We start from the raw sequence: 27,459 nt of genomic DNA on the forward strand, positions 1-27,459 counted from the left end.
CGTATCTATAGTGAACTTTTCTTTGACAAAGTTGGCAACAATCTATAGGGGGAAAGTACAATTTCTTCAAAAAATGATGCTGTAAAGACTGGATATCTATGTAGAGGTAGAGACAAAGGAAATGAGACTCATCTCTTACCATGTACAAAATCAATCAAAATGACTTAAAAATGTCTTGTAAGACATGAAACCACAAATCTACTAGAAGAAAATGTTGGGGAAACATTTTAGGACATTGGTCTGGACAAGGACTTCTTGAATAATGCCCCAAAGCACAGGCAAAATTGAATACATGGGATCTCATCAAACTAGCGTCTCCATAGAAAGGAAATAAAGTGAAGAGACCACCAGAAAATATTTGTAAACTTCCCACATGACAAGAGATTAATAACCAGGATATATAAGGAGCTCCAACAACTAACTCAATGGGACAAACTCAAATAATCTGATTTAAAAAGGAGATTCTTTTTTTCCTTAAAAAAAGACACATATATGACCAATAGGGGAATGAAAAAATGTTCAACATCATGAGTGTCAGAGAAATGCAAATCAAAACTACAATGAGACATCATCTCACACCAGCTAAAGTGACTTTTATTAAACAAGCAGGAACAAATGCTTATGAGAACGTGGAGAAAGAGCAAGTCTTCATATGCTATTGGTGAGAATGTAAATCAGTGAAAGCACTATGAAGGCTTCTTCAAAAAAACTAAAAATGGGCTGGGTGTGGTGGCTCATGACTATAATCCCAGCACTCTGGGAGGCCAAGGCAGGAGGATCGCTTGAGCTCAAGACATTGAGGCCAGCCTGAGCAAAAAAGAGACCTCTCTCTACTAGAAATAGAAAAATTATTTACTGTGTTCTTGGCTGTGCAGAAGCTTTTTAGTTTGATCAGGTCCCAGTAGTGTATTTTTGAAACTGCTTCAATTGCCCAGGGGGTCCGCCTCATGAAATACTTGCCCAGACCGATTTCTTCAAGGGTTTTCCCTCAACTCTCTTCTAGTATTTTTGTAGTTTCATGTCTTAAGTTTAAATCATTAATCCAGTGAGAGTCTATCTTAGTTAATGGTGAAAGGTGTGGGTCCAGTTTCAGTCTTGTACAGGTTGCCAGCCAGTTCACCCAGCACTATTTGTTAAATAGGGAATCTTTTCCCCACTGAATGTTTTGAATTGGCTTGTCAAAGATAAAATAATGGTAAGTAGCTGGACTCATCTCTTGGTTCTCTATTCTGTTCCAGACACCTACTTCTCTGTTTCTGTGCCAGTACCAGGCTGTTTTGATCACTATCGATTTATAGTATATTCTGAGGTCAGGTAGCACGATTCCTCCTGCTTTGTTTTTATTTCTGAGTAATGTCAGCAGACACCCCTCAGAATGGGAGAAGATCTTTGCAGGTTATGTCTCTGACAAAGGTTTAATAACCATAATCCACAGAGAACTCAAACATATAAGCAAGAAAGAACAAGTGATCCCATCGCAGGCTGGACAAGGGACTTGAAGAGGAACTTCTCTGAAGAAGACAGGCGCATGGTCTACAGACATATGAAGAAATGCTCATCATCTTTAATCATCAGAGAAATGCAAATCAAAACTACCTTGAGATACCATCTAACTCCAGTAAGATTAGCCCAAATCACAAAATCCCAAGACCAGAGATTTTGGCGTGGATGTGGAGGAAAGGGAACACTTCTGCACTGCTGGTGGGAATGCAAATTAATACATTTCTGTTGAAAAGATGTATGGAGAACACTTAGAAATCTAAAAATATATCTGCCATTCAATCCTATAATTCCTCTACTAGGTGTATACCCAGAAGACCAAAAATCACATTATAACAAAGATATCTGTACCAGAATGTTTATTGCAGCCCAATTCATAATTGCTAAGTCACGGAAAAAGCCCAAGTGCCCATCGATCCACGAATGGATTAATAAATTGTGGTATATGTACACCATCGAATATTATGCAGCCTTAAAGAAAGATGGAGACTTTACCTCTTTCATGTTTACATGGATGGAGCTGGAACATATTCTTCTTAGTAAAGTATCTCAAGAATGGAAGAAAAAGTATCCAATGTACTCAGCCCTACTATGAAACTAATTTATGGCTTTCATATGAAAGCTATAACCCTGTTATAACCTAAGAATATGGTGAAGGGGGAGAGAGAGGGGAGGGTTGGGGGGAGGATGGGTGGAGGGAGGGTGATTGGTGGGATTACACCTATGGTGCAACTTACAGGACTACATGTGAAACTTAGTAAATGTAGAATATAAATGTCTTAACGCAATAACTAAGAAAATGACAGGAGGGCTATGTTAACCAGTGTGACGAAAATGTGTCAAGCTGTTTATAAAACCAGTGTATGGTGCCCCATGATTGCATTCATGTACACAGTCATGATTTAAAAATAAAAAAATAATAAAAATAGAAAAATTAGTTGGGCATTGTGGCAGGCTCCTGTGGTTGCAGCTACAAGGGAAACTCAGGAGGATCATTTGAGTCTAGGAGGTTGAGGTTTCTGTGAGCTAAACTGATGCCATGGCATGCTAGCCTGGGTGACAGAGTAAAACTGTGTCGGGGGAAAAAAAAAGTAAAATACTAACAACAGAACTATCTCATTACCTTGCTATACCACTGTTAGGTATATACCCAAAGGTGGGAAATACAGTTATCAAAAAGATATCTGCACCCTGGTATTTATTTCAACACTATTCACAATAATAAGATATGGAGACAACCTAAGTGTCACTTATCAATGGATGAATGGATAAAGAAATTGTATCTTTACACAATGGAATATCATACAGCCACAAAAAGAATGCAATCCTGCTATTTGAAACAACATGATGAAACTGGCAAATGCTATGTTAAGTGAAATACCCAAGCACAGAAAGACAAATCGTGTATGATCTCATTCATACACAGGAGCTAGTTATTGAAAGCAATTAATCCCACAGCAGTAAAGAGCAGAATGATAATTACCAGCGGGGAGAGGGTAATAAAGTAGGGATGGTTAATAGGTATAAAAATATACTTAGATAGGTAGAATGAACAATATGTGATAACACCACAGTGTGACTCTAATCATCAATAAGTTAGGGTATACTTCAAAATAACTAAAAGATCAAACCAATCAACATAACTTTCACCTCATTTACTATATTATTGTGCCAAAACATCTATGTTCTATACTTGACAGATTTGACTTGTACCCTTGTCATATGCTCCATAAGTGATCTAACCATGCCAGATTGTATAAAAAAAAAATAGCACATTATACCCCACATATGCATGAATGTATTCATGATCTATGTGCATTTGACTTAATAATAAAAACAAATAAAATAAAATAACTAAGAGAATGGAGTTGGAATATTCCTAACACAAAGAAATGATGAACGCCTGAGTTAGCAATACCTCAGTTACTCTGATTTGATTTGTTCACATTGTCTGCTTCTATCAAAACATCACAGGGACCCGATGAGGACATGCAACTATTATGTACTATTAATAATCAAAAATTATAAAAGAACAACAAAAGATCCCTTTTACATACGCAGAGAGCATTTGACAAATCCAACCTGCTCGTGATTAAGCTCCCCAGGAACTAGAAATACAAAGGCACTTCCTTGACCCCTTAAAAGGAGTCAGTGAAAAAACCGACAGCTAACGCTGTTATAATGGTGAAAATTATCTTGACATCTGAGAACAGGACAAGAATGTCAACTCCACCACTCTGTTCTTCCTAGAACTGGGATTGTCGTCCAGAGAAACTGCGTAAGAAAGCTAAACAAAGCCCTCCCTCCTGAAAAAGAAGAGGTCCGACATAAACTTGAATATGAAATTCTGCAAGGACTGTACTAAAGCCTGCTAGAACTGAGAAATGAGTTCAGCAAGGTCACAAGATACAAAACCAACATGCAAAATGCAACCGTAGTTTTATATGCTAGTGATGAGCAATCTGAAAATGACATTAAGAAAACAACTCCATTCACAATAGTATCAAAAAGAAAGAAATATTTACAAGTACATTCAACATATTGGGTGTAAACCTTTTACTCTAGAAAGAAAAAGCTCTGTTAAAGGAAATAAAATTAAAAAACTGAATAGACAACAATGTTTTTTTAATCTAAAATCATCAGAATAGTTTATCATTTTCAATAAGCTAAGAAAACAGAGTTTTCTTGATGTAAAATGCACACGAATTGCCTGAACGATCTTACGCGAAACACAACTATTTCAAGGAGAAGACAAAGGAGAAAAATCATTAGATTTGTCTAACAAAATGATGATGAAAAACCTCTGGGATACTGAGAAAGCAGTCATAAGAGGGAAATGTATTGCATTACATGCCCACAGCCAATAATTTAAAAAGCACAAATCAACAATCTAATGCATCATTTCTAGGAACTGGAAAAGGAAGAGCTATCCAATCCCAAACCTAGCAGAAGGAAAGAACCAAAATCGGAGCAGAAGGAAATGAAATTGAGAACAAAAGAACCATTCAGGAGATTAAGAAAACAAAAAGTTGGTTCCTTAAAATAAATAAAATTGATAAAAATAAAAAAAAAATTGATGAAACTTTGGCTAGTCGAACTAGAAACAGAAAAGTAAGATCTCTAATAACCTCACTGAGAAATGAAAGAGGGAAAAGAAGAATAGATGTCGCAGAAATACAAGAGATTATCTCTGATTGCTACAAAAATCGCTATGCCCAGAAATTTAACATTGTGGAGGAAATGGACTAATACCTGGAATCATACTACCTACCTAGACTTAACCAGGAAGAATTAGAACTCTTGAACAGACCGATATCAAGCACAGTAATTGCAAAAATAAAATAGCTTCTAACAACGACAACAAAAAGTCCCGGACCAGATGATTTTACACCAGAATTTAAACAAACATTCAAAGAAGAGCTCATACCTATGCTGTAGAATCCATTCAAAAACACTGAGAAGGAAAGAACACTCCCAATTCATCCTCTGGAGCAAATATCTTCCTGATACCAAAACCATAAAAAGGACCCATAAAGAAAAACACACACACACACACACCCCAATTTCACTAATGAATACAATCCAACAATACTCAAAATCCTAGCAAATAGAATACAGGTGTGGGACCGCGCTGCGGCGGGTGACAACGGTCCCCACGTCAGTCTCACCTCACGGGCTGCCGTGGTGACAACCGCTGCGGCTCCCCCGTTCTTCGGCTCCCCGGTTCTTCGCCGCCTTTGCCTCCAGCAGCCCCGCGTCCCGGCAAAGTCTCCGCGTCCGTCAGCCGCTGCCTGCCCGACTGCGCGCCACGAGACCCGGCGCTGGAAGACCGCGTCCACGCGCACGTCGGCCGGCCAAGGCGCCTCTGGCCAGCGCGGGCTCCACAGTGGCCCTGGGCTAGGAGGCGGTGCTCGCCACAGCCCTAGTGCCGGCCCTTCCCGGGGACCCACGCCGATGCGGTCCTCCAGAGCCTGCGCGACCGGCAGAAGCTGGAGGCGGTGTTAGGGACCCCGGGACGAGCCTGCCGGGTGCCGCAGCGCACTCACACCAGGCCCAGCTTAGGCGAAGTGCGCGCGCGGGTGCGCGAGGTACTGCGCCTGGTGCGGCGGCTGCGCGGCCTGAGCCAGGCCCTGCGGGAGGCCGAGGCGGACGGCTCCGCCTGGACCCTACTGCACGACCAAGCCGCGCCGTTGCGTGCCCAGCAGGCCTACCGGTTGCAACCGCTGACCCAGGCCGTCTATCTGGACGAGGCGCGGCGGAGGCTGGAGAGGGTCCGGCACCGCCAGCTGAGTCTTCCCGAGAGGGCTCGGGAACGGAAGACCGAGCTGGAGGAGGAGGCCAAACTATCCGGCCCCGGCAGCGCACGGCGCGGGGGATGGATGGTGTGCCAGGAACGGTCGTCGCACGCTGTCAAGCCGGCCAGACAGGTCCCGGACGCACAGCTCACAGCGCTGGGTCACGTGAGCCGTTGCTGCTCCCCGGTGCCTCGCCGCCTCACCGCCTTGGCCTCCAGCAGCCCCGCGTCCCGGCAAAGTCTCCGCGTCCGTCAGCCGCCGCATGCCCGACTGCACGCCACGTGACCGCGTCACGTGACCCAGCGCTGTGAGCTGTGCATCCGGGACCTGTCTGGCCGGCCTGACCGCGCGAGACGACCGTTCCTGTCACAGCATCCATCCCCCGCGCCGTGCGCTGCCGGGGCCGGATAGTTTGGCCTCCTCCTCCAGCTCGGTCTTCCGTTCCCGAGCCCTCTCGGGAAGACTCAGCTGGCGGTGCCGGACCCTCTCCAGCCTCCGCCGCGCCTCGTCCAGATAGACGGCCTGGGTCAGCGGTTGCAACCGCTAGGCCTGCTGGGCACGCAACGGCGCGGCTTGGTCGTGCAGTAGGGTCCAGGCGGAGCCGTCCGCCTCGGCCTCCCGCAGGGCCTGGCTCAGGCCGCGCAGCCGCCGCACCAGGCGCAGTACCTCGCGCACCTGCGCGCGCACTTCGCCTAAGCTGGGCCTGGTGTGAGTGCGCTGCGGCACCCGGCAGGCTCGTCCCGGGGTCCCTAACACCGCCTCCAGCTTCTGCCGGTCGCGCAGGCTCTGGAGGACCGCGTCGGCGTGGGTCCCCGGGAAGGGCCGGCACTAGGGCTGTGGCGAGCACCGCCTCCTAGCCCAGGGCCACTGTGGAGCCCGCGCAGGCCTGAGGCGCCTCGGCCGTCCGACGTGCGCGGAGACGCGGTCTTCCAGCGCCCGGTCTCGTGGCGCGCAGTCGGGCAGGCAGCGGCTGACGGACGCGGAGACTTTGCCGGGACGCGGGGCTGCTGGAGGCAAAGGCGGCGAAGAACCGGGGAGCCGAAGAACGGGGGAGCCGCAGCGGTTGTCACCACGGCAGCCCGTGAGGTGAGACTGACGTGGGGACCGTTGTCACCCGCCGCAGCGCGGTCCCACACCTGTATTCTATTTGCTAGGATTTTGAGTATTGTTGGATTGTATTCATTAGTGAAATTGGGGTGTGTGTGTGTGTTTTTCTTTATGGGTCCTTTGTATGGTTTTGGTATCAGGAAGATTTTTGCTCCAGAGGATGAATTGGGAGTGTCTTTCCTTCTCAGTGTTTTTGAATGGATTCTACAGCATAGGTATGAGCTCTTCTTTGAATGTTTGTTTAAATTCTGGTGTAAAATCATCTGGTCCGGGACTTTTTGTTGTCGTTGTTAGAAGCTATTTTATTTTTGCAATTACTGTGCTTGATATCGGTCTGTTCAAGAGTTCTAATTCTTCCTGGTTAAGTCTAGGTAGGTAGTATGATTCCAGGTATTAGTCCATTTCCTCCACAATGTTAAATTTCTGGGCATAGCGATTTTTGTAGCAATCAGAGATAATCTCTTGTATTTCTGCGACATCTATTCTTCTTTTCCCTCTTTCATTTCTCAGTGAGGTTATTAGAGATCTTACTTTTCTGTTTCTAGTTCGACTAGCCAAAGTTTCATCAATTTTTTTTTTATTTTTATCAATTTTATTTATTTTAAGGAACCAACTTTTTGTTTTCTTAATCTCCTGAATGGTTCTTTTGTTCTCAATTTCATTTCCTTCTGCTCCTATTTTGGTTCTTTCCTTCTGCTAGGTTTGGGATTGGATAGCTCTTCCTTTTCCAGTTCCTAGAAATGATGCATTAGATTGTTGATTTGTGCTTTTTAAATTATTGGCTGTGGGCATGTAATGCAATACATTTCCCTCTTATGACTGCTTTCTCAGTATCCCAGAGGTTTTTCATCATCATTTTGTTAGACAAATCTAATGATTTTTCTCCTTTGTCTTCTCCTTGAAATAGTTGTGTTTCGCGTAAGATCGTTCAGGCAATTCGTGTGCATTTTACATCAAGAAAACTCTGTTTTCTTAGCTTATTGAAAATGATAAACTATTCTGATGATTTTAGATTAAAAAAACATTGTTGTCTATTCAGTTTTTTAATTTTATTTCCTTTAACAGAGCTTTTTCTTTCTAGAGTAAAAGGTTTACACCCAATATGTTGAATGTACTTGTAAATATTTCTTTCTTTTTGATACTATTGTGAATGGAGTTGTTTTCTTAATGTCATTTTCAGATTGCTCATCACTAGCATATAAAACTACGGTTGCATTTTGCATGTTGGTTTTGTATCTTGTGACCTTGCTGAACTCATTTCTCAGTTCTAGCAGGCTTTAGTACAGTCCTTGCAGAATTTCATATTCAAGTTTATGTCGGACCTCTTCTTTTTCAGGAGGGAGGGCTTTGTTTAGCTTTCTTACGCAGTTTCTCTGGACGACAATCCCAGTTCTAGGAAGAACAGAGCGGTGGAGTTGACATTCTTGTCCTGTTCTCAGATGTCAAGATAATTTTCACCATTATAACAGCGTTAGCTGTCGGTTTTTTCACTGACTCCTTTTAAGGGGTCAAGGAAGTGCCTTTGTATTTCTAGTTCCTGGGGAGCTTAATCACGAGCAGGTTGGATTTGTCAAATGCTCTCTGCGTATGTAAAAGGGATCTTTTGTTGTTCTTTTATAATTTTTGATTATTAATAGTACATAATAGTTGCATGTCCTCATCGGGTCCCTGTGATGTTTTGATAGAAGCAGACAATGTGAACAAATCAAATCAGAGTAACTGAGGTATTGCTAACTCAGGCGTTCATCATTTCTTTGTGTTAGGAATATTCCAACTCCATTCTCTTAGTTATTTTATTTTATTTGTTTTTATTATTAAGTCAAATGCACATAGATCATGAATACATTCATGCATATGTGGGGTATAATGTGCTATTTTTTTTTTATACAATCTGGCATGGTTAGATCACTTATGGAGCATATGACAAGGGTACAAGTCAAATCTGTCAAGTATAGAACATAGATGTTTTGGCACAATAATATAGTAAATGAGGTGAAAGTTATGTTGATTGGTTTGATCTTTTAGTTATTTTGAAGTATACCCTAACTTATTGATGATTAGAGTCACACTGTGGTGTTATCACATATTGTTCATTCTACCTATCTAAGTATATTTTTATACCTATTAACCATCCCTACTTTATTACCCTCTCCCCGCTGGTAATTATCATTCTGCTCTTTACTGCTGTGGGATTAATTGCTTTCAATAACTAGCTCCTGTGTATGAATGAGATCATACACGATTTGTCTTTCTGTGCTTGGGTATTTCACTTAACATAGCATTTGCCAGTTTCATCATGTTGTTTCAAATAGCAGGATTGCATTCTTTTTGTGGCTGTATGATATTCCATTGTGTAAAGATACAATTTCTTTATCCATTCATCCATTGATAAGTGACACTTAGGTTGTCTCCATATCTTATTATTGTGAATAGTGTTGAAATAAATACCAGGGTGCAGATATCTTTTTGATAACTGTATTTCCCACCTTTGGGTATATACCTAACAGTGGTATAGCAAGGTAATGAGATGGTTCTGTTTTTAGTATTTTACTTTTTTTTCCCCCCCGACACAGTTTTACTCTGTCACCCAGGCTAGCATGCCATGGCATCAGTTTAGCTCACAGAAACCTCAACCTCCTAGACTCAAATGATCCTCCTGAGTTTCCCTTGTAGCTGCAACCACAGGAGCCTGCCACAATGCCCAGCTAATTTTTCTATTTTTATTATTTTTTATTTTTAAATCATGACTGTGTACATGAATGCAATCATGGGGCACCATACACTGGTTTTATAAACAGCTTGACACATTTTCGTCACACTGGTTAACATAGCCCTCCTGTCATTTTCTTAGTTATTGCGTTAAGACATTTATATTCTACATTTACTAAGTTTCACATGTAGTCCTGTAAGTTGCACCATAGATGTAATCCCACCAATCACCCTCCCTCCACCCATCCTCCCCCCAACCCTCCCCTCACTCTCCCCCTTCACCATATTCTTAGGTTATAACAGGGTTATAGCTTTCATATGAAAGCCATAAATTAGTTTCGTAGTAGGGCTGAGTACATTGGATACTTTTTCTTCCATTCTTGACATACTTTACTAAGAAGAATATGTTCCAGCTCCATCCATGTAAACATGAAAGAGGTAAAAAGTCTCCATCTTTCTTTAAGGCTGCATAATATTCGATGGTGTACATATACCACAATTTATTAATCCATTCGTGGATCGATGGGCACTTGGGCTTTTTCCATGACTTAGCAATTATGAATTGGGCTGCAATAAACATTCTGGTACAGATATCTTTGTTATAATGTGATTTTTGGTCTTCTGGGTATACACCTAGTAGAGGAATTATAGGATTGAATGGCAGATACATTTTTAGATTTCTAAGTGTTCTCCATACATCTTTTCAAAAGAAATGTATTAATTTGCATTCCCACCAGCAGTGCAGAAGTGTTCCCTTTCCTCCACATCCACGCCAAAATCTCTGGTCTTGGGATTTTGTGATTTGGGCTAATCTTACTGGAGTTAGATGGTATCTCAAGGTAGTTTTGATTTGCATTTCTCTGATGATTAAAGATGATGAGCATTTCTTCATATGTCTGTAGACCATGCGCCTGTCTTCTTCAGAGAAGTTCCTCTTCAAGTCCCTTGTCCAGCCTGCGATGGGATCACTTGTTCTTTCTTGCTTATATGTTTGAATTCTCTGTGGATTATGGTTATTAAACCTTTGTCAGAGACATAACCTGCAAAGATCTTCTCCCATTCTGAGGGGTGTCTGCTGACATTACTCAGAAATAAAAACAAAGCAGGAGGAATCATGCTACCTGACCTCAGAATATACTATAAATCGATAGTGATCAAAACAGCCTGGTACTGGCACAGAAACAGAGAAGTAGGTGTCTGGAACAGAATAGAGAACCAAGAGATGAGTCCAGCTACTTACCATTATTTTATCTTTGACAAGCCAATTCAAAACATTCAGTGGGGAAAAGATTCCCTATTTAACAAATAGTGCTGGGTGAACTGGCTGGCAACCTGTACAAGACTGAAACTGGACCCACACCTTTCACCATTAACTAAGATAGACTCTCACTGGATTAATGATTTAAACTTAAGACATGAAACTACAAAAATACTAGAAGAGAGTTGAGGGAAAACCCTTGAAGAAATCGGTCTGGGCAAGTATTTCATGAGGCGGACCCCCTGGGCAATTGAAGCAGTTTCAAAAATACACTACTGGGACCTGATCAAACTAAAAAGCTTCTGCACAGCCAAGAACACAGTAAATAATTTTTCTATTTCTAGTAGAGAGAGGTCTCTTTTTTGCTCAGGCTGGCCTCAATGTCTTGAGCTCAAGCGATCCTCCTGCCTTGGCCTCCCAGAGTGCTGGGATTATAGTCATGAGCCACCACACCCAGCCCATTTTTAGTTTTTTTGAAGAAGCCTTCATAGTGCTTTCACTGATTTACATTCTCACCAATAGCATATGAAGACTTGCTCTTTCTCCACGTTCTCATAAACATTTGTTCCTGCTTGTTTAACAAAAGTCACTTTAGCTGGTGTGAGATGATGTCTCATTGTAGTTTTGATTTGCATTTCTCTGACACTCATGATGTTGAACATTTTTTCATTCCCCTATTGGTCATATATGTGTCTTTTTTTAAGGAAAAAAAGAATCTCCTTTTTAAATCAGATTATTTGAGTTTGTCCCATTGAGTTGTTGGAGCTCCTTATATATCCTGGTTATTAATCTCTTGTCATGTGGGAAGTTTACAAATATTTTCTGGTGGTCTCTTCACTTTATTTCCTTTCTATGGAGACGCTAGTTTGATGAGATCCCATGTATTCAATTTTGCCTGTGCTTTGGGGCATTATTCAAGAAGTCCTTGTCCAGACCAATGTCCTAAAATGTTTCCCCAACATTTTCTTCTAGTAGATTTGTGGTTTCACGTCTTACATAGACATTTTTAAGTCATTTTGATTGATTTTGTACATGGTAAGAGATGAGTCTCATTTCCTTTGTCTCTACCTCTACATAGATATCCAGTCTTTACAGCATCATTTTTTGAAGAAATTGTACTTTCCCCCTATAGATTGTTGCCAACTTTGTCAAAGAAAAGTTCACTATAGATACGTGGATTTGTTTCTAGATCCTCTATTTTGTCCCTTTAGTCCATGTGTCAATTTTCATGCCAGAATCATGCTGTTTTGTTTGACAAAGCTCTGCAGTATGCGTATAATTTGAAATCAGATATACATTATGTAATTCCTACAGTTTTGTTCTTTTTGCTTAGGATGGCTTTGGGTATTCTGGGACTTTTGTGATTTTATATAAATTTTAGGATTACTGTTTCTACTTCTGTGAAGAATGTCATTGGTATCTTGGTATGGATTACATTGAATGTGTAGATTGCTTTGGGTAGTACAAACAGTTTAACAAGATTGATTCTTCCAACCCACGAGCATGGAATATCTTTCCATTTTGGGGTGTCCTCTTCAATTTCTTTCATCAGTGGTTTCCAGTTTTCATTATAGAGATATTTCACTTTTTTGGTTAAATTTGTTCCCAGGTATTTTATTTTTAGCTATTCTAAATGGGATTAATTTCTTGGTTCCTTTTTGCAGTTATTTCCTGTTGTACAATACAGAAATGCAAATGGTTTTTATCTGTTGATTTTGTATCCTGTAACTTTATTGTGTTTGCTTATCAATTACAGTAGTTTTTTTTTTTTTGTTGTTTGTTTGTATTGTTTTGCTTTTTGGTGAAGTCTTTAGGTTTTTCTAGTTATAGAATCATACCATCTGAAAACAATTTGACTTCATGCTTGTTTGTTTTTGAGTTAACTCCTTCTTAATCTTTTTTTTTTAATTCAGATTAATATGAGGGCACAAATGTTTAGGTTACATTGTTTTCATTTAAATGTAGAGTTCAGGTCATGGTTGTAGCTGAGGTATTGACTTCTACCTTTTTAATTTGAAGTCATTTCTTTCTTTCCCTAATCTGTTTGCTCTAGCTAGTAATTCTAGTACTACACTGAATAATAGTGGTGAAAGTGGGCATCCTTGTCTTTTTTTCAGTTATTAGAGGAAAGGTTTTCAGTTTTTTCCTATTCAGTGTAATACTAACTATAGGTCTCTCATATATGGCTTTACTGTGTTGAGGTTAAGTTTCTTTTATGCCCGGTATTTTGAGAAATGTTATCATGAAGAGGTGCTGAATTATATCAAATGCTTTTTAAGCATAAATTGAAGCAATTATATGGTTGTTGTTCAGTTAATATGATACATCACATTGATAGATTTACATATATTGAGCCATCCTTGCATCCCTTGAATTCCTCATGATCATAATAAATAACCTTGTGAATGTGCGCTGGAATTAGATGTGCTAGTGTACTGTTGAGGATTTTTGCATTCATATTCATTGGAGATATTGGCCGATAATTTTCTTCATTGTTGTTATTGTATATTGTCTTGGGTATCAGGATGATATAGACCTTGTACAATGAATTTGGGGGTCGTCTTTCCTTGATTAGGAGAGACTCTTTCACTCTATTTTCTTTATAAGGCTGATAATTCTCATAATTTCCCTTTTGAGGCTATTTTCTGAAAGGAAAGGACCCTTCCTTTCTTGGAGGCTTCCTTCTGTTGTTGTTGCTCTTTTTTTCTTTTTCCTCCTCTATTTTCAAATAGCCTGTCTTCAACCTCACCATTTTTTTTCCTCTGCTTGGTCAATTCTGTTGTTGAGGATTAAAATGCATTTCTCAATTTGTCAATTGAATACTTGCGCTCCAGATTTTCTGCTTGATGTTTATTAATATTTTGAGACAGAGTTTCACTTGGTCACTCTTGGTAGAGTGCTGTGGCATGTTAGCTTACAGCAACCACAAACTCTCAGGTTCAATTGATTCTCTTGCCTCAGCCTCCCAGGTAGCTGGGACTACAGGTGCCCACCACAGCACCTGGCTATTTATAGAGAAGGGGTCTCGCTCTTACTCAGGGTGGTCTCAAACTCATAAGCTCAGGCAATTCACCTGCCTCAGCCTCCCAAGTACTGGGATTATAGGCATGAGCCAATGTGCCCTGCTGATGTTTATTATTATCATTTTCTTTGTTAATTTCTTCTTTTAGGCTTTTTTTTTTTTTTTTGAGACAGAGTCTCACTGTGTTCACCTTGGTAGAGTGCTGTGGAATCACAGCTCACAGCAACCACCAATTCTTGGGCTTAAGCAATTCTGTAGCCTCAGCCTCCCAAGTAGCTGGGCCTACAGGTGTCCGCCACAGTGCCCAGCTACATTTTTGTTGCAGTTGTCCTTGTTTAGCTGGCCAAGGCTGCGTTTGAACCCTTCAGTCTGGGTGCATGTGGCCAGCACCCTACCCACTGAAGTATGGGCCTAAGCCTTTTTTTAGTCTTTTTATGAATTCCTTCTCTGTGTTGTCCTGAGGTTCCCTGAGCTCCTCAGGACAGATATTTTGAATTCTTTGTCTCAAATGTCATATATCTCCCTTGCTCTGGGATTTGTGACGGGCACCTTATTTAGTTTGTTTGGGTATTCTTTGCCTGGGTATTCTTGATGCTTATGATCTGGTCCGTTGGTCACACGTCTACTGCTCATGTGTGAGCATGAAAGAGTAGGTAAGTGTTCTATTATTCACAGGCTAGACATATTTGACTGCATCCTTCCCCACAAGGCATTCCAGATATTCAAAAGGAATTAAGTATTGTGACTAAGTCTTTGATAACTGCTGCTTTATCAGAAATGGGATGTCCCAAGCCTAGTAATGCTGTGACTCTAGCAGATTCCTGGTGGTACCACCTTGATGGGCTTGGGTAAGATAGGGGAGAACTCCCTAGATAACCAGGAAAAGTCTCTTCCTCACTGTCTGTGAAGGGCTGCTGAAATTGGGAGAAGAATGATGTGGTTACTCCTTCACGGCTACCAGTGCCAGGTCACACCTAAATCCAGCACTGTCTCACTCAAAGACCATAGTGACCTGGCTGCCCCTGATTTTAATTCAAATCCCAAGGCTCTTTGGTCAGCCAGTGACTTAAGGGCAGCATGTTTACTTCTGGTCCAGGGTGAATTCAAAAATACTCTCTAGGAGCTGAGGCCTAGATTTAGTTTGGTACACTCCTATGCTGTGGCTAAGCTGGTGTCTAAGTTCCAAAACAAAGTCCTCCAAAATATTCCCTTTCTTTCTCCCAACTGGAAGAAGACTTTCCCTACACTGCACTGCCTGAAGTCAGGGGAGAGGTGAAATAGGCTTGGCCACCGCTGCTTATGTTTCATGGGTGCACCCAAAGTCCACTGGTTCTGGGCCAGTGCAGGCAAAAGAATTGCCCAAGTACTGCAGCTTTTGTAGCATGATTGCCTTATGAATTTAACCCAGGCCCCAGTCTGCTTTTTATCATCTAGCTATGGTGGCTAGCTGGAATTTGGATTTCTGGGTAGAAGATTTACTCTGGGCGGATCTAAATGCTCCCTCTGTGGACAGTGGCAGAATTCTTCCCTATGCTGTGTTCCCCCGTAGCAGGATGGCCCTTGAATTTCAATGACTATCCTATAATCACACAGAATCTCTCAGATCCCACACAGATCTCTCTCTCCATCCTACTTGCCTTGCTGGCATGGCATCACTGGGGCCTGGGATAGGGCTGGCATGGGCAGTGCGAGATTGTCTTTTCTTCCCTCTTGAACGCCTCTTTCTTTGCCGTATGTTTAAAATTCAGTAGTATGATCACTCACCAGATTTTTGCTTCATCTGAAGGTCGTTGCTTGTGCGGATAGTTGCCAGATTTGTTGTTTGTGCCGAGGAACTATCTGCCAGAGGTTTCTGTTTTTCCATCTTGCTGTTCCCTGGATATATGGCTTCAATTTTTAAGTCAAACTAGAGGTAAGAGAATTTCTAACAAATTTTTTGATATAAAGCATTTATTAAATGTGATAAAATTCCTTGCCATTTGTGACAGTGGTTGAACAGTCAAAGGGTCATGACCCTGTTTATTTAGCTACTGTGTAACTTCAAGGGAGTAGGGTGTGAAGTTAAAGATAACGTTTGAGACCTGGAGAGTATTATACATAGCAGCCTTTCAAAGCCTCAGTGATCTTGTCTGTAAAATGTCTATAATCATTAGGATCTTAGGTGTTGACATTGAAGAAAGGATATTGAGTGCTGAAAGAGATAGAAGCCTTCACATATACAAGCTAGGAATAACATATTGTGGAATGTGGGTTAATATAGATGAATCAGTAGATGTTTATTAAGTACCTACTAATTATGAGCACTTTAAAGGTATGGAAAATGTAGAGAATACATCTCTGCTCTCAAGGTGGGAAAGCAGTGGTAAAGATAAAGTGATGGTAAGCAGGAGGACATTGCCTCATCCCTTGGGCCCAGCTCTCAGCTGTCCTCAAGGAATGAAGCGTCATCTGTGTACAAACACGTTCGAGCTTCACAGCCAGACTGTAAGTTGGGTTCAGTGTGTTCACCTCCCTTGTAAAAAGGAAACTAAAGCACCAAGAAATCTAGTAAATTTGTCAAGTTCACACAAACAGGGAATAGTGAGATTGGGTCTAAAGAGCAGAGTGAGCTTACAGTCTACAATAATGACTTCTGTATATCACAAAAAAAAAAAAAAAATCCTGAATTTTGTCTTCAAATCTTCAACAGTAATTTTATGCTCATTCCAATAATGTAGATGGAGCTAAATCATATAATATTCAGTAGACGAAATCTTACACAAGAATATGTTCTGTATGATCTCATTTATATAAAGTTCCAAGGAAAATTTGATCTCTGTTCTGCTTAGGAACCAGATTTTTAGGGCTTCAAAAATATGTCAAAATATTTATTTTAATTAAGTTATTTTTTAACCAAGTAAATTCCATGCGCATTTGATCAGCTGACTAAGCTGTACTTTCATTAGGAATAGTGAATCCTGGGTGTGAGAATGAGTAGGTCCCTTGGACCCAGAAGACAGACCAGTAAGCCACAAAAGATTATTCTTGGCTCTTTAGGTTCAATGGAGTTTGTCCTGCCGAGTTTTGGACTGACTTGGGAGCCATCCCCCCCTTTCTTCTTTCTTTTTTTTTGGAACTGAAATGTCCACCCTATGCCTGCCCCACCATTGTATTTTGAATGGACACAACATACCTGATTTAAAATATTCACAACTCAGGGGGAGGAATTTTGTACATTGAATTTCATGCATATCTGATTTAAGTAACATTTTGATGAGATTTGGGGCTTCCGACTTGAGAACTGATGCTGAAACTAGTTGAGATTTTTGGCACTGTTGGGGTACAATAAATGTATTTTTTAGGCGGGAATGATGTACATTTGGGGGAGCCAGAGTTAGTATGCTGTACACTGAATATTTGTGCCCACTATTTTGTATATTGGAGGCCTAATTCCCAAAGTGATGGTAATTAGAGGTAGAGTTTTTGGGAGATAATTGCATTTTCATAAGATCATGGGATACAGTCACCATATTGGAATTGGTATCCTTACAAGTGGATGGAAGACAGAGCACTCATGCTCTCTCTCTCTCTCCCCCACCCCACGTGAGGATACGATGAGTAGATGACTATCTGCCAACTAAGATGAGGGCCCTTGCCAGTCACCAAATTTCCTGGAACCATACTGAAGACCTTGGACTTCCCATATTCCAGAAATTTGAGAAATAAATGTCTGTTCTTTAACCCAGCCAGTCCACAACAACCTGAAATAAGTAAGATAGATTGGCATGTGCAATTGACTATAATAAAAGCCTCAACAACTAACTTATCAGAAAAATCACCTGGAAAATGTACTAAAGTGCAAAATTTTAGGTCTTAAAGCCCTGTAGATTTTGCTTTGGTAGCGCTGGATATGGGCCCTGAATATGAATTTTTAATAAGCATCACACTTGATTTTAATGAAGGTGATTTCAAATGCTCTACTTTGAAGAACACTGCTTGGCATCCAGTTCACACTCAGTGATGATGTTTTATGCCTTTGACATCATACAGGTATAATTTGCCTACCATATCCCAGCAAGTAAGTGATAAAGTGAAAATTCTGATATCTGTTTCATAGGGCTTTCAAGATTAATGAAAGGGATTAAACATGTAAAACATAATGCGAGTAAATGTGTGCTGTTATTTTTGGACACAAATAGTTACTTAAACCAGAAACAGTGATTTTCAATTTGTAAATATCTACCTCCCTAGAATCTAAACTACCTAAATTTATGGGAATATTGACTTCTAAACTGGCATGTGGAAGAAAAAGAAAGAAAACTATTGACTATTTGGCACATTATTATATCCTAAAACTTGCTCAAGTTCTCATCTAGCAAGCATTGGGGTCTGTTTCACTTCACATTCACTTAATTCCCAAATGACTACAAATAGTGGGACACATTTTCTTTACCGGGGAAATTAGTGACTTTGGAGAGATTATCCTGAAATAGGAAGCCCCATAAGCTTGAGGTGGTGGTGTACTGTAGTTAAACATAGAAGCCCCAGACAGAGCGAGGGAAGGCTGAAAGAACCGCAAGGTCACATTGTGTTTACAGCAAAGGCTCATCCCATCATTCCTTCCCTGTGTGGCGCTGTTCAGTTTAGCCTCAGTCAGGGAGAGCTGGTGTACTAGCAGATTTTGTTCTCAAACCTGGAACAGGGACAGTGCTTCCAAGGAGCCCATGTCATATTCTGCAAAGCCTGTCTGAGTCTCAGTTGGAAATCATGAGAACGAGTCTATCAGGACTTACATGGAGCAGGGTCCTGTGTTCTGTGACTTTTTAGGGCCATGTTTTATGATTCATTATGAGAATAGGGGCCTGAATAGGAATAAGGTGAACAGTAATTATGAATCATGTGGGAGGCAAATTGTAAAACTGTTGCATTTTGAACTTTCCTCTGGAGTTAATATATTTCTTATTCAGTGGTTATTTCCTGCAATTAACCCAGGTTTTTGGTGGTCATTCTATCTTAGCTGAACTAGACCACATTACAAAACAAACAAACAAACAAAAAAAAAAACATTGACTATACTCTTATCATTCTAGTTATGTGACTCAAGACATTAAATAAGTTCACATGTGAAATGATACCAAGAGAAAACTGATTTACCAAACTCTCTTTTCATCTAGACTTTCATGTCCTACTGACCTTTCCAGGACGGAACACACAAAACAAAAGTCTGTGTTCCTGTCTGCAAGGTGTTTACTTAACCTGTGTGTGGCAATTCTATTCTCAAGATGACAAAAATACACAAGAGAATCACAACTTAGATTTCTGAAATGTCAATTTTGCCTGAAGATTTCGAAGAAATTATTTTTAGACTCAAAAATGTAGAAATTTATTATGAAGCCAAGCATAAAATTGTCTGGCCTGTGGTAGTACTGCAGGCTGCCCTGGGACTGTAGGCCCCATGCCTTGGGTAGTCCTGTTTATTCTGACTGTCAAGCGCCTTCCCTGTACCAGGCAATGTTCAAGTGTTCTGCCTGTCCTCTCTCATTTTGCCTTCACATGATGGTATAGCTATTATTATCCCCATTTTACAGATGGGAAAGCTGAGGCTTACAGACTACAAAAGCTTACACACTGCTACGTAGTAAATAGCAAAGCTTGACTTTACATTTATATTTGAAGTTGGCAAATTTGTACCCTTAATACAGATTTATGGTGAATCTTGATCTTTTCAGTTACCCTGTAGCTGTGAATAGGATTTCATGGACATATTTAACAATTAGCAAATTAAGTAAGAATAAAGGAGTAGCTAGTTACATGTGAAGTTTCATTTCTAGAAAGCCTGCGTGATTTTTTTTTTTTTAATTTCCAGAAACTCCACTGATATATTTCTTTGGTAGGCTTTCGTAGGTTTTACTTGGTGAGAAAGAGCAAATTTCTTTTAGGGTATCATGCCCTTCCTTAAAAATCAACCACCTATTCTTTAAGTGGAAGGCTAATACAAGCAGTCCCCAAGTTACAAATATCCAACTTTCACATAACTTGCACTTACCAACAGGAGCTATTACAGTTAAGTCTCCAAGTTACAAACATCCGACTGATGTATAACTCACACTTCAAATGGAGTTTATCACAACTAACAGGTAAATATACCTCTTCCAACTTACATACAAATTCAACTTAAGAACTGGCCTACAGAACTCAACTTGTGCGTAGCCGGGGGAATGCCTGCAGTGACATTCCATAACGCATTCTTCTTTTTCCGAAACTGGAATTTACAGTGGCTTCTGGTTCATAGTAAGTGCAATGTTTATGCAGAGAGAATTTTCTTGTATTTCTCATAGTACATGATCTCAGAGTTAAAATGAGTTTGCTCTTAGCAGCTGAGGACTCATATTCCTGTATTTTTCTCAAGCTAATGCCTTGTGCCTTTATAGTTTCAAGTTCGGTCCAAAAACCTTGAAAGTCAAAGATAAGTAGTTAGCTCCTCTGTTTCAGAACTGATCCTACACTGCAATTTTATGAATTACATATATGAGATTGAGGTGTGAAAACTTTTAATTGTCTCTGAAAAGTAGTGTTTGTTTGAATTATCTCTAGGCAACAAAAACACCTCACTGGGTCTGGCCAGTGCTTCACCATTCATCAGGAGGTCTCAGGTAAATTATCTCATCTTGTACTCACAACAACCCTGGCAGGTCTGTCATGATTATGCACATTTTATAGTTTCGGGTAAGTTAAAAGGCAGCTGGGAAGTGGTGAGGCAGTCCAAGACCCAAGTCTTCTGTGTCCAAGTCTGAGCCTTGCCTAAATCATACCTGACTTCTTTTGATCCTTTCTACCTAACAGAAGCAGCCAGGGTGCATCCTGTGATGAGTAGGCACTTCTCAGCCTGGAGTTCATGAGCTGGTTGATATGATGAACAGCAACTTTTGGTGACCTTTCACCTCTTCTCTTCCCTCTTTGGCACTCGTTCCCACCACTGGAATCTCATACTGGGTTTAGCTGTACAAAAGTCCGTGAGCTACAGCCTTCTGGACATTCCTGCCCTCTGTGATGATCTAGTTTCAAATATCAAGGGTTTTACTTACTTCTAGCCATCTTAAAAGAGTTGTCACGAATGAAAAACAGACAAACAATTTCCCAGCAAAATCTTTGCAACTAACGATATAATCACTATTTTTCAGGAATTATTTTTGTTTCAGTCAGAAACCATCTAAAGACTCTGACTTGACTCGGAGGTATAAATCATCATGGCTTCCTCCCTCCCTCTGTCCTTCCTCCCTTCTATCCATAAATGAACATACTTTGGTGAGATCAACTAAACATCTTAAATGTGCCAGGTAAGGGGCCAAGCAGTGTAGATAAAGTGTGAAATGGTGCAGCCTCTGCCTCAGAATCTGACCAGGAAGGCAGACATGTTGACAATCAGGATACAAAGAAGTGCTCTGTTGGAAGAGCCCTTTGTTAACTTTCGCTGAGGAAATGATTGAGCAATTGAAAGTAGTGAAGTCATTTCTGGTTTTAAAATGTGTGCAATTAGTAAGCTATAAATAGATACATCAAAAACCTCAAAAACACCAAATAAGACACAGGCTTATGAGAGATATTTCTGATAGAGGGGATCTTTATTTCTTTGAAATAATGCCATGTGAATAGTGGCAAATTGCCCTCATAGAGATTAAATTTTTGGATTATTTTCCCTATCTTTCTTTTCTGATGAAGTGCAGTACCATAAAAATTACCTCGTAATTATTTGGAATTTGTTTTTCTTAAATCATCTAAGCATCACTCAGAAACAGCCCTTCCTTAGGGAAGTAGATCAGTTGTCCAAAGAAATGAATATGGCCAGCCCTTCTGAGTTATCACAATAGAGAAGAAAAAGCTGATTGATTTTTGACTAAATCTCTGCAAGGAGGAGAGAATTTTGGATTCTAGGTCCATGAAGTTTAAAACACAAACACCAGATCTGTCCCAAACACGTCTGTGTTGTGAATTTGAAGAACTAATTAACTTGACATGAAACTTTAACAGCCCTATTACAGGGCACCTCAGTTGGAATTTGGCATTGGGGAAGTGACATTGTCTCCCCTTGGAAAATCAATGACTACCTATATCAACTCCAGGGCACTGGGGTGTGACCTCAATAGTGACCTTCCTCTTCTCTGGGACTTAATAGAGCCCAAAGGTGATACAGGGACTGGATGGCAGCAGAGAACAAAACAAAATTGGGCTGAAGAAATAGAGACACCAACTTTTTTTCTCGATGGGAGTATGGAAACCTATTGTCCTCACCCCCCATTACAAAGCCTATTGAAGATTATGTAATTTAAGAAGAGAAAGTGAAGCCCTAAGATGGATATAATGAGCTCCCACTGACATGGAGAAATGTGATTACTAAGACTAATAACTTTTTTCAACCAATTTGTGGGACAGTTCAAACAAATCAGATAGATTTGGGGCCAACTCCATAGTTCATATCTCCTCATCAATTACTCCCACCCAGGCAACCAATGACTGTGACCTAGAAAGGCAGTAACCAGCCAGGGAAGATGTGGAGTAGGTGAGAACATTTTTGAACTCAACCTTTTATAAGTGACAGATTAGGTTTCTTTTTATATAAATTGGTCCTCTGAAAGTCTGGCATGTATCATGTAGTTAAGGTTTGAAAAGGGCCTAAGGAGTTGAGAACACCTCATCAACCAATTATGTTCTATAGCAATTACTTTTAAATGTAAATTCCCACGTAAGTGGCTCTGACTAGAGATATTCATCTCTGTCATTAGCCCTCATAATATTCGGTAATGAGAAGAAATATACTGTGCGTAGTTCGTTTTCTGACAGGCATTATTTGATTGCCTCATGTCTCTCTTTCTTCAGTTTCAGACTTCTGCCTTTGCTAGTTCACTTTGTTCCTCTACCCCTTCTATAAAGTTGGTCCTTCCTGAATATATGTGTTCTCTTGGGATAATGAAAAATTAATGTTTCTGAGTGAAAAACAAGGCCAGGTGGGTAAGAGAGAAAGGGGAGGACTTAGCAAAATAAGTTGCCCATCTATTCATTAAGAGTGGGGAGACAAAGATAGCCACGGAGTTAAAATCAGGAAAGCAGGTGTGAAAGAGATTTTTTTTTAAGAATTTGAACATAGAGAAATAAGAAAGTACCTGCAAAGTGTAAGCAAAGAGCAAATGAAAGAGATCAAGAATTTGCTGTGGTATAATTTTTATAGAATTAAAATTTGAAGTTAAGTATTCATCTTACATTTATCATTTGGTTTCTAAACTGTCGCATTCAGTATAACACGGCTCTAGCACTGGACCAGGTGTGTAATACTTTTGAAAGGTTAAATAGCATCATCTTCATGGGAGTTGTTTAACTGAAGATGGGGCCTACAAGTTACAGGCCCTGAGCCACGTCCCCTGCTATCTGTTCAGGTAAATAATAGCTTAGTTGCAGCACAGCCAAGTTCATCCATTTACTGTTGACTGTCACTGCTTTCGTGCAGGGTAGACAGACAGTCGCCACAGAGACTATCCAGCTATCAAACAAAAAATTAGGCCCTTTTCCTTAAAATTAAACTCTAAATAAGAAGTCATCTTAGATTACATGTAATTGTAAGGGGTGATACAAGGATAGCTCATGTCGTCTGTACTCGGTCCATCCCCCACCAGAACATTTTTCAATATGATGATAGGATATTGACATGGATCCAGTCAATGTAAAGAGTAGTTCCAAGACCGAAAGGATCTACTTCTCTCCAGCCTCTACAGCAGTGGTTCTCAACCTTCCTAAGGCCATGGCCCTTTAATACAGTCCAGTCCCGACCCAAAGGTTACAACTGCTGCTCTACAGCTTCTTTCTACACCAACAGCCAGGCGTCTCGTCTCCATTTCTATAGTTTTGTCATTTTTAAAATGTCACATAAATGGAATCATAGAATGTGCTATTTTTAGAATCAGCATCTTTCTCTTACCATAATTCTCTAGTTACTCATGCAATTTGTTATGTGTGTCTAAATTCCATTCCTTTTTACTGGCAAGTACTATTCTATATTCTATTGTATGTATATACCACAGTTTATTTCACTTCACTGACCCACTGAAGTACACCTACTTGTCACCAGTCTTCGGCTATTATAAATAAAGCTTCTTTGAACATTGGTATACAAGAGTTTGTGTGAATTAAGTTTCCATTTATCTGGGGTACAAGCCCAGGACTGTGATTGCTGGGCAATGTGGTAGTTGCATGTTTTTAAGGAAATGCCACTGTTTCCCAGAGGACCATTATACATTCGGATTCCTACCAGCAATGTGTGAGTGATCCTCTATCTCTGTATCCTCAATAGCCTTTAATTTTGTCACTGCGTTTTTATTTTAGCCATTCTGATAGATATGTACTGTTATCTCATTGTGGTTTTTTAGTTTGCATTTCTATCATAGTTAAACATGCTTAATTTATTCTCAAGTGATTTTCAAAATATCAGTATACTCTGTGGTGAAATTTGTCCATTGCAAATTTTTATTTCAATAATTTACCATCTCCACTTTCCTTGACACCCTTTTATTATTGACCTTCCAATACGTTGCTTCTTCTTTACTGTAGGGGGAGTAAAAAAAAGCTTAATATAATTACAATGGGAAAACTAAATAAATTTGCCCCTGTAAAGTACCCCTTTAAGAAAGTTTTGTGTCATTGCTATGGTTTGAATGTGTCCTCCAAAGTTCATTGGTTGGAAACTCAATTTTTAATGTAACACTTTGAGAGGTAGGCCCCTGAAGAGGTGATTAGGTCATGATGGCTCTGTCTTCATGAATGGAATAATGTTCTTATTGCAGGAGGGGATTTGTTATAGAAGTGAGTTCAGCACTCTCTGGCTCTCTTGCACTCACCCTCTCTTGCCTTTCTTTCTCCCACTCTGGGATGATCTGGCTCCTTCTCCAGAAGAGCTCAATGCTCTTGGACTTAACAACCTCTAGACCAGTGATTCTCAACCTTCCTAATGCTGCAGCCCTTTAATACAGTTCCTGTGGGTCGCGAGCCACAGGTTGAGAACCGCTGCTCTAGATCCACAAGCCGAATACATTTCTCTTAATTGTAAATTGTGGTATTATCTTATAGAAGCATAAAAGGTAAGACCGAAAATTGGGATCAAGGAGTGGCTCCATTATTGTAGCAAATTCCTGAAAATGTAGAAGAGGCTTTGAAACCGTGTGCAGGCTGGAAGCATTTGGGTATGAAATCTAGAAAACAGCCTAGTTTGCTGTGAATGAAGTATTAAGGGCAATTCTGGTGAGGGCTCAGAAGAAGAGTTGTAAGGAGATCCCAAATGCTCTTAGGGATTACTTCAGTTGCCCTGATCAGAATGTTGGAAGAAATATGAATAGTGAGGGCCATTCTGATGAGGTCTTAGATGGAAATGAGAAATACCTTATTGGAATCTGGAATAAAGGGGACCCTTGATGTAATTGCCAAAGAGCTTGGGTCCTTATACCCATTCCTTTGGGCTTTATGGAAGGCAGAATTTAAGAGCAATGGTCTAGGATATTTGGTGGAAGAAATCTCTAAGCAAAATATTGAAGGAGCTGTACAATGACTTTTACCCGTGAATAGTAAGATGCTAGAGGACAAAGTTTATAATTAAAAGAGAAGGAGAGAGAAAAGATTTGGAAAATTTGCAGCCTTGCCATGTAAAGTGTGAAAAGGCATCTTTAGAAGAGCACACTAAAGATGTGACCAAGTGACCATTTGCTACAGACATTAATATGGACAAAAGGGAACAAAGTTCCAAACATCAAGACAATCAGAGAGTGAGCCAAGAACATTTCAGTGACTTTTGAGGTAAGCTAGGACTTTGAAGCCAAGGTGTACAAAGACATGGCCGTGGGACCTCAGGATTTGCTATTATGTGTTGCCTTGGGATACTGCTCCCCACATCCCAGCACAGACTCCTCAGCTGCACCAGTCATAGCTTAGTGAGTCCAGGGGTGACTCAATCCATTGCTCAGGAAGGTAAAGACCCTAGACTTTGGCAGCATGCACATGGTGGGAATTGAGCAGGCATGCAGAACGCAAGAGCTATAGGGCCATTTCAGGCTCCTCTAGATTTCAAAGAATGTTGAAAACACCTCTGGGGTCCAAGAATAGACTTGTTGCAGAAACGCAGCCCCAAGTATCCCTCACTTTGGAACGGCTCGGCATAGCAGTGAGCATGGGGCCACTGCAGACATCACTCCCTGGTGAACTGTTCAGCATGACAGTGAGCATGGGGCCACGGCAGACGTCCCTCACTGTGGAACTGCTCGGCATGGCAGTGAGAATGGGGACACTGCAGACATCCCTCACTGGGGAACAGCTCGGTATGGCAATGAGAATGTGGACACTGCAGACATCCCTCACTGGGGAACAGCTCGGCATGGCAGTGAGAACAGGGACACTGCAGACATCCCTCACTGGGGAACAGCTCGGCATGGCAGTGAGAACGGGGCCACTGCAGACGTCCCTCCCTGGGGAACGCTCAGCATGGCAGTGAGAACGGGGACACTGCAAATATTCCTCACTGGGGAACTGCTCAGCATGGCAGTGAGAACGGGGACACTGCAGACGTCCCTCCCTGGGGAACGCTCAGCATGGCAGTGAGAACGGGGACACTGCAGACGTCCCTCACTGGGGAACTGCTCAGCATGGCAGTGAGAACGGGGACACTGCAAATGTTCCTCACTGGGGAACTGCTCAGCATGGCAGTGAGAACGGGGACACTGCAGACGTCCCTCACTGGGGAACTCAGCATGGCAGTGAGAACGGGGACACTGCAAATGTTCCTCACTGGGGAACTGCTCAGCATGGCAGTGAGAACGGGGCCACTGCAGACATCCCTCACTGGGGAACTGCTCAGCATGGCATTGAGAACGGGGCCACTGCAGACGTCCCTCCCTGGGGAACTGCTCAGCATGGCAGTGAGAACGGGGACACTGCAAATGTTCCTCACTGGGGAACAGCTTGGCATGGCAGTGAGAATGGGGACACTGCAGACGTCCCTCACTGGGGAACTGCTTAGCATGGCAGTGGTCATGGGGCCACTGTACAGGTTCTTCACTAAGTCAATGCTCTGGCAAGAGTGGCCATTGAGGCCCCTCAATTGGATTGAGGTATCTCTTGAGACCCCAGAACTCTAGATTTTGCACAAGGGTCAGTCCATCTGGGACTTGTCCACCTGTGCGTCAGTCTGTCTGTACCCTTCTGTAAGGGACTTGTCCCCTTGTGGGTTAGTCCGTCTGTATTCTTCTGTAAGGGACTTGTCCCCTTGTGGGTTAGTCCATCTGGGACTTGTTCCTCTGTGGGTCAGTCCGTCTGTATTCTTCTGAAAGGGACTTGTCCCCTGGTGGAGCAGTCCATCTCGGACTCCTCCCCCTGTGGGTCAGTCCGTCTGTACCCTTCTGTAAGGGACTTGTCCCCTTGTGACTCAGTCCATCTGGGACTCGTCCCCTTGTGGGTCAGTCCGTCTGGGACTCATCCCCCTGTGGGTCAGTCCATCTGTACCCTTCTGTAAAGGACTTATCCCCTTGTGGGTCAGTCCGTCTGGATTTGACCCCTGTGGG

Source organism: Nycticebus coucang, chromosome 8 (genome assembly GCF_027406575.1).
Source record: "Nycticebus coucang isolate mNycCou1 chromosome 8, mNycCou1.pri, whole genome shotgun sequence".
Lineage (NCBI taxonomy): Eukaryota > Metazoa > Chordata > Mammalia > Primates > Lorisidae > Nycticebus > Nycticebus coucang.